Source organism: Hordeum vulgare, chromosome 7H (assembly GCF_904849725.1).
Source record: "Hordeum vulgare subsp. vulgare chromosome 7H, MorexV3_pseudomolecules_assembly, whole genome shotgun sequence".
Lineage (NCBI taxonomy): Eukaryota > Viridiplantae > Streptophyta > Magnoliopsida > Poales > Poaceae > Hordeum > Hordeum vulgare.
The window spans coordinates 82406130-82415724 of NC_058524.1; positions in this window are offsets into that span (position 1 = coordinate 82406130).

Sequence of the window (9595 nt, forward strand, 5' to 3'; positions counted from 1 at the left end):
GCTGTGCAGGATGGACGCACGCACGCACGCATCATCATTCGTTCATCGCCCCCGCGTTAGTTGACAATCGAAACGCGTGCTCGGCTGCAGACTGAATCAACATGTACACAGATATAGTACTATTGTCTGTCTAAAAAAAAAGATATACTAACCGCAAAAAAAAGATATACTAACCGAAAAAAAAGATAGACTGTTGTCAAGTTGGTTGGTTTCACCTACCTGTTATTAGCAAGAAGAAGAAAAATTAAGAGATGACTTTGGATCGTCTGGTCTCGAGTCTTGAGGACAAAACTGCAGCCATCAGAAACATCGGTTGATTTGTGAATGCGGGTGCGGGAATTGGATGGCCAGACGCGCTCCTAGGCATCGTTTGGCGGTTTTGTTTGTAGTTCAGATTAGTAAAGGTGCCTCTAGCTAAACACGCTTGCCCATAGTTTTTTACACGACTCTGGTTCATGGTTTGTAGCATGGTGACACTAGACGGATCTTAACATATGAAGGCTTAAGGCTTTGACCTGGGTTTGGGCTAATCTCCCTTGTTTTCTTATTCTATTGCAACTTTGTGGCGGTTTTAACCAGGCCCGCCAAATGAATGCAACATTCTTCCTTGCGAGCAAGGGTTCTCCTGTTTGGCGTGCAGGACGGCCATCTCATATTTAGCGCTGTAAGAGCCAAATGCAACATGCTTCCTACGTCCTAAAATAAATGTCGTTAATTTAACACAAAGTCGGTATAATTTTATAGTAAATCGGCGATACTTACTTTGGGACAGAGTAAGTATTTGGTAGCGGGCGCATCCCCCTCGCTTTGCTAGTTGCAGTGGGCCGGCCCATCCGTCCATTTTTCTTGTTAACCTTTTGTAAAACTGATGCGATGTAAGTGAATTGAACCCGCGTCGTGCTAGTTTGGTATAAGCTGCGATAAGCAACAAGCCAATCTCATCTCTAGGAATAATTACAACTTTTATTTCTTTTGTTTATGTCCCAAAACGTTTTTTCCCAGTTCGCTGGATGGTTCTTATACAGTTTCCCCTTTTATTTTTGTATCAAATAAGTGTTTTTTAATTGGACCAATTTTAAATCCAGCAATATTTGTCAATTTTTTTCTTCTTCTGAAATTCAATTTTTTTTATAGAATTGATGAACTTTTAATTTTTATAATTTATTCTAAAAATCAATGAACCTTTTCCAAGTTTGTGATTATTTAGAAAATTATAACAACCTTTTTCAAGTCTGTGATTTTTTTTCCGAATTAATGATCTGTTTTTCAAACTTGTGTGATTTTTGAAAAATTGAATAACATTTTTCAGACTTGTCAATTATTTTTCTTAATCAGAAAACCTTTTTGAAAATATCATTGGAATTTTCCTGATAATATGATTTTTTTTAATATCCGTGAACATTTTTTCAATTTTCATGAAATATTTCGAAATTCTAAACTTTTGTGAAATTCTTGAGCCGGCTTTCATTTTTTACAAAAATATTCAAATTCACGTACTTTTTGAGATTGGTGAACTATTTTTAGATTCGTCAACTTCTTGAATTTATGTACTTTTTAAAAAAGTATATATTTTTAATTTTCATGAAATTTCTTTTGGAAAAGCCAACTGTTCAGCTGGTTAATCGGTGAACAGCAGGAAACCGGTGGAGTTAGCTAGGAAACCCGATGGAGCGAGTCAACCGCGAGCGAGCAGGGAGCCAGGGACAAACCGATCGAGCGAAAACAAGCTAGTTGGCTAGTAGGGCGCTGATTAGGAACTCCCGGTCGCCCATAAGCGACCTGACGTGTACCTCCCTGCACCCGCTAGGTACATAATTTAGGCCGGCACAAACTAGCCCTATCTTTGTTCTCCTTGCTGGATTTTCTTCTTTCTTCATATTTCATCAATTACTTTTTTTTACATTTACATTTTACCCTTTTCTTTTAATTTACGTTTTATTTTTTTCCGTGTTTATTTCCCAAATTTCATGAAATTTTCCTGAAGTCGGGGAAAACATTTTTCCAATTGAAAATTTATTCGTTATTTTTTTCAAATATACATCATATTTCTGGAATTTCGAACAATTCTAAAATTAACGAACATTCACTGTTCATGAACAGTTTTTAACCAGTGAACATTTTCCAAATAAGGGTGAGGTATTCGAATTCAAAATATGTTCATTAAATTAGGAAAATATTCATCATATTTTTGATATTGCGATCATTTTATAAGTTTATGAACATTTTGCAAACTTCACAAACATTTCTGAAATTGCGTAATTTTTTGGGAACTTCTGAACATTTGTTTTGCATAGGTGAACCTTTTTTTAAAGTAGGGAACATCATTTGAAATTCAGTTACATATTTTGTTTTTGGCAATCTTTTTCTGAATGCATGAATAATTTTTGTAATTTTTGAACATTTTTTAAATTTTGGGAACAAAATTTATGAAATTCCCGAGCATTGATTTATATATTTTGAGCATTTAAAACAAATAATGAACATTTCTTGAAGACATGAGCATTTTATTTTTAAATCACGGACATTCGTTGAATTGATAAACATTTTTCTAAAGTAATAAACATGTTTTATTCACAATTTTTATGTTCAAATTCACACACGTTTTTTCAAAATCATTAGCACTTTTTTTAAATCAATAAATTTTATAATACAAAAATATTTGAAGAAGAAAAAGTAAAACAGGAAAACAATAAAAGTTGATTTTTTAAAGAAAACTGGGGGTCGTCCAGCCCGCTCATGCGCTGGCCCGTTCGCTAGCGCGTAACACGCCAAATAGGATATCTGAGCGAGATGTACGGTCGGCTCGCCTGAAGCATTTTCCTTGCGGGTCATCTGTGGGATGGTCGTCTCTGAGCGCTTTTTTGGGATTTCTTTTTTAATTTTTTGCACGTGTTTTTGGCTTTTTAGATTGTTTTTTGCGGTGTTCCGTTTTTTCACCGGTCGTTCTTCGTTTTTTTTATGAAAATAATACTAATTTTACTTTTGCGAAAAATTATTTTTTTAGGTTTTTTCACGAGAGACACGGTTTTGCTTTCGCGAGAGGCATGCTTTTACCTCTACGAGAGGCATAGACGCGCCTATCGGAAACGAAAAAAACGTGTTTTTTGTTTTTTTGGCGACATACACGATTTTTCTTCCGCAAGAGGCACGGTCGTGCCTCTCGGAAAGGGAAACATGTATTTTCTATTTTTTTGCAAGATACACGGTTTTTCTTCCGCGAGAGACACGGCCGCGCCTCTCGGAAAGAGAAAAAACGCGTTTTCTATTTTTTTTACAAGAGGCACGGTTTTGCCTTTGTAATACGCACGCCCGTGCCTTTTGAAAACGGAAAGGTGCTTTTTTTAGAGAGGCATGATTTTGATTTCGTGAGAGGCACGGTTTTGCCTTTGTGGAAGGCACGGCTGTGCCTCTCAGAAAGGAAAAATGCAAAAAAAACGAGTTTTTTGTTTTTTTCTATTACGGGATGCATGGTTTTTTTGTCTGGTTTTTTTTCTGAAAAAAAGTTCTTCAAAAACTATCAACTTAGGATCTAGTTTTCAAGATCTCGATGCCAAAAATTCAATGGTGAAAACGATTCAAAATTTGAAAGCACAGTTAGGAGATAAAACATTTTGAAAAAACAAATCTACAAAAAAAGAGAAAACTTCCAAGGTACGACAAGTAGCATGCATACAGTGCGCCACTTGTTGCGACCTAGGGATTAAAGTGATCTTTGAAAAGAGTACTTGCTAATTAGTGATTTCACACATTCAATGGTTACGATCGTTTGCTTTAGTTGTTTTGTTTTCTTTATTTGTTGTTTCGATTTTCTTCGGCTGTTCTTTGTATCTTCCTTGTTTTTCTTAGGTTTTTCTTTTTTCTTTGTTTCTTTCTCATTTTTATTTGTTTTACCTCTCTTTCCTTTGTTTTTTCATGGGTTTTCTCTGTCTCTTTCCTGAGTTATATTTTTTTATTTTTATTTTTCCATTGGTTTTCTTTGCTTTCCTTTTTTGTTTTTATGGCATTTCTTTGCCTTTTGTTTTTGAACAAACATCTACTATTATTTAGTACAATTTATACATTTGTAGTGCACATATGAAACAATTTTTGAAACATGTTGAACGTTTTCAGAAACACAATGTACATTTTAATTTTATTACATGTTTTGTACAACCTTTTGAAAAACATGGTCAAGATTTTTCGAAATACACGTTTCCATTTGTTTAGTTAATTTTTTTCATGTCATTTTTTTTTGAAATGCAAGATCATTTAAAAAAAAGAAAGATGCATTATTCATCGGTACTCTGATCCATATTAATTGTCTTAGATTTGTTTAGATACGAATATATCCTGACATGTGTTTGTGTTAGATACATTCGTATCTAGACAAACCCAAGACAAATAACATGGATCAGAAGCAGAAACAAACATTTTATAGTGTAAAATCATTTCTCCATTGTATAAAAATTTATGAAAAAATTCACATTCATTTGTTTGAAACACAAGAATTGTTTTTCATGTCATGAATACTTTTTAATGATATAAACATTTTTCAAACGGGGTTAACATTTGTTTTCAAAATTGAAGGTAGGCTGCTTACGTCTCACTACTCTATTCGTTCTTAAATATAAGTTTTTTAAAATGTTTCATCAGGAGAGTACGTACGGATGTATATAGCCATACTTTAGAGTGTAGATTTACCCATTTTGTTCCATACATAGTATCTTAGTAATTTTTTTAAAAAACTTATATTTAGAAACAAATGAAGTATAAGTAAGTCATAGACGCACACCATCCATCTCGAGATCTAAAACATGCATATCATGGAACTGGACCAGGACAGATAAGTCCAAGAAGGACTGGTTCATGCCAACTGAAAGATGATGGGTATGTCAGAAATCCCAATGATGCTAATACACCGGGCTTTCTAGGAAACACCATTGTTTTTCTAGTCGCATTTAGGTGGTTTTGTGGCAAGCATTATGCAATTACCTTGTTCCAGGGTACAGTATGTGCCGCATATTGCGAGGCACATGGATGCCTTGCCTACATGGCGACGGTTGCGGGCTGGCCTAGTACGATGTGCCTCGTCTTGTTCACGTCATCCTTATTTCGTTCATTTATTTTTTTACTTTTATTTATATTCAACATAAGTGCATATAATTCAAAAAATTAAATTTACTTAGTAAATTTCAAAACACAATTTTTTAACATAGTATAAATAAATTATTAGCTTGGTTTTAGGAAATGTAAAAGTGTTCCCGCATTTCAAAACGATGTATGCTATTTTTCAAATGTGTATACAATGTAAAAGAAAATGTTTGCTAATGTAAAAATAAATGTCTGGTGTTGTTAAAAATATGTGCATCACATTTGATGGAAATATTCAAAATGTCTCGTGTTGTTAAAAATATGTGCCGTCATTTGTGGCAACTAGAGAATTTCCCTTTTTTCTTAGATTCATTTATTCAAAATGCTTTATCTTTTGGACTGTGCGTCCATATACCGAATCGTTTTAACCGTTAGATTTCTCGCCCTGAGATGTTCTAAGCTAGATCACATGTTAATAGGTTTTAACAATTTTTTTTCATGTAGAAAACTCAAAAGACAGAAACTGAAAAGCCCCAAAAAACAATACACAAAAATTGATTAAAAAACGACAACAAAAAAACCAATGACATAAGAACGACGGAAGAAAAAACTCGAAGTTGAAAGCACAATTGTGATTTTTCACCTTTTCGTTTTCTTTTTTGAGGGGCATAACCGTACTACTTGCGAAGGCAAATATGTGCTTGCACGAGGATCAAATATGTTTTTCTTGTGGAAGCACTATTTATTCTTTTGTAGAAGCACATTTGTGCTTTCGCGAAAGCAAATCTTTGCCTCCACGAAAATAAAATTTGTGCTTCTTGTGAAAGCACATATTGTTCCCTTTTCCAAGAAGCGCATCTCTTCGTGGAAGCATATATTTTTCCCTTTCCAAGAAGCACAACCCGCGAACCAAATCTATGCCTCCAGGAGAAGCAAGTGTGTGCTAGTGGATCCATGCCGGTTTCCACTTGATTGCCATTGAGCATTTTTTTAAACTATATGGAACTAAGTTGTTTCTCAAATAAGAAGAAAGTTTTGGTTCACTTACAATTGGTATGCCTTGATGTTAGGAATCTTTGCATAGAAACCAATTTTATTCCTATGAATTCACCAAAGATCTAATCTAGGAGATGATAGCAACGACTGGGAGAGAGTTTACATACTCTTGTAGACCGAAAGCAGAAGCGTTTAGAACGCGGTTGATGTAGTTGTACTCTTCATAATCCAATCCGATCCAACACCTCACAAATGACACATCCAAGATGTGCACACGTACAACTCAGTGACGTCTCCTCCTTCTTGATCCATCAAGTGAGAGAGCTAGGTAGATGAGATCTATACTAGCAGCACGATGGCGTGGTGGTGGTGGTGGGACTCCAAAAGAGCTTCGCCAAGGGCAAATGGAGCAAGGAAGTGGAGAGGGCGGCAACCAACGGTTTAGGTGTGTTGCGCCCGACCCCCTCTCCTCTCTATACATAGGGGGGGGGGGGTGAGGGGACCGACCAGCCTTATCTCACATCCAAGGCAAGGGGCAACACCCAAGGGGTATCCTTGCCCTCCAAGGCTTGGGGCGCCCCCTTATGGTTTCCCCTCCCCTTGACCGCATGTGCCTTGTCGGGTGCGGTGACCATGGCCCTTATTGGACAGGGCACCCCCTTAGCCCATGTTGGCCTCCGGTGGTAGGTAGGCCCCATGGTGGGACCTCTAAAACCTTCTAGAACCTCTTGATACAATATCGTAAATTCTCGAACTTTTTCAAAACCCTAAAAATCACTTATATGAAACTTCACCTCTGGACTATTCCGATGTTCCTCATGATGTCACGGATCCAATCGGAGACTCTAAACTATCTTTTGACTCACAATACGAATATCCCAATACTGCCCTAGCATTACCAAATGTTAAGTGTGTGACCTTACGGGTTCCATAACATCCAGGCATGATCGATATACCTCTCCGGTCAATAATCAGTAGCGGGACTTGGATGCCCATAGTGACTCTGATACATCTCTAACTATCTATAATTTTTGTTTATTTCATGCTAATTATATATATATCTTATATACTTTAGAGGTCATTTTATATCATCTTTGGGAACTAACCTATCAACCCAGTGCCAAGCGCGAGTTCTTGTTTTCGCTTGTTTTTTCATTTACAAGGAAATCAATACCAAACGAAGTCCAAACATGACAAAACTCTACAATGATTTTTTAGACCAGAAGGGACCCTATAAGGTTCGAGAGGATACCAGAAGACCTACGGGAGAACCATGAGCTCACATGGCGCGCCCTGGGGGTAGGGCGCACCATCGAGCTCGTGCCCCCCCACGTAACACTTCCTGACCTAATTCCACCTCTATATATATTCTCAAATATTCCTATAACATCAAGGGGAGCCCTAAAACACTTTTTATGCCGCCACAAGTCTTTGTTCCATCGTGATCCCATCTGGAGGCGTCCATTCGGTACACTATTGGAGGGGAATCGATCACGGATGCCACCTACATGAACCTTGCTGCCTCCACGATGACGTGTGATAAGTTCACCACATACCTATGGGTCCATAGATAGTAGCTAGATGGTTCTCTCTCTCTCTCTGTGTGTGTGTGTGTGTGTGTGTGTGTGTGTGTATGGTCCTCAATACCATGTTCTCCTCGATCTTCTTGGAGATCTATCTGATGTAATCTTCTTTTGCGGTTTGTTTGTTGGAATCTGATGAATTGTGAGTTGATGATGAGATTATTCATTGAAGTAGTTGAGTCTTTTCTGAACTTTATTATGCATTATTTTATAACTATGTATTCTTTCTCATCCATGAGTCTTCTTTGGCCAATTAGATGATTAGATCTTTAGAGGGAGTGGTGCATGGTAGTGGGTTCAATCTTGCGGTGTCCTCGTCAAGTGACAAAAGGGGTAGCGAGGCACATATTTGTATTGTTGCCATTAAGGATAAAACATAGGGGTTTGAACATATTGCATGTCATACTTTTTCTACATCACGTCATCTTACTTAATGCGTTAGTCTGTTTGTTATGAACTTAATACCTAGAGAGGCAAGCATAGAAGTGCTCTCAAAGTGGAGTAATAGTAGTAGATGTAGAATCATTTTGGTCTATTTGTCATGGCCATGATGCCTAGATGCATGCATTTCCATGAATAACATCATAACTATGCGCTTTTCTATCAATTGCCCAACAGTAATTTGTCCACCCACCTTATGATATGTCCTTGAGAGATATGCGTGTAGTGAAAAATATGGCCCTAAATCTATTCCATATAATCACATAAGCTCCATTTACTTCCTGTAATTTATTTACCATTTATTTTTTTATTTATTTTATCTACCTAACACTACTAGATTTGATCCTTGCATTTAACGAGTACAAGGGGATTGGCAACCCACTTGCCCGCGTTGGGTGCAAATATATATTTGCTCTTATTTGTGTAGTAACCATTGACGGTCTATTGTGTGCCTCTCCTATTTGTTCAATAAACCTTGGTTCTCACTGAGGTAAATACTTGTTGGTACTCTACTACATCATTACCTTCCTCTTCAAGGAAAACCCAACACATCTACAAAGAAGTAGTAGGATTTCTGGCACCGTTGCCGGGGAGAATAACCAATCAACTTCAGGCTCCTTCACACACATTATCATTTACTTGTTATGCCTTTTATTTTATTTTACTTGCTATTTTAAAAATAAATAAATAAATACAAAATATTTATCTTGCTTTCTTGTCACTATGACTCAAGAAAACACCAACTATGTGACTTTTTGAATACTAATAATTATGATTTTATTAGTACTCCAATACAACCCACCACTAGTGCAAAGTCATTTGATATTAATGCCGCATTGTTAAATCTTGTTATGAAAGAACAATTTGCTGAAAATCCTAATGAAGATGCCACATCCCATCTTAATACTTTTGTTGAATTATGCGATATGCAAAAGAAAAATATATGTGGATAATGATATTGTGAAGTTGAAATTATTTCCTTTCTCACTAAGAGATAAAGCTAAAACTTCGTTTTCATCCTTGCCTCGTAGTAGTATTGGTACTTGGGATAAATGTAAGGATGACTCCATTACTAAATATTCCCCCTCCCAAGATAATATCTCTTAGGATCAAATCATGAAGTTTAAACAACATGAGCAAGAACATGTTGCACAATCATGGGAAAGCTAATGATTAGAAATTGCCTCGCTCATTGTTTGAATTTATGGATGATTAAACAAAAATTTTATGCTGGATTAAACTTGGCTTTGAGAAACATTCTAGAGTCAACTTCAGATGGAACATTTATGGAAGTAACATTAGGGGAAGCCACAAAGCTTCTCGACAACATAACAACAAATTACTCCCAATGGCACACTTAGCGTTCTCCAACTGGTAAGAAGGTAAACTCTGTCGAAGAAGTTTCTACTCTGAGTGAAAAAATGAATGCTTTTATTAATATACTTGCTAGTAAAAATTCCCATGTTGATCCGAGTGATGTTCCTTTATCTACCTTGATTGAGTAA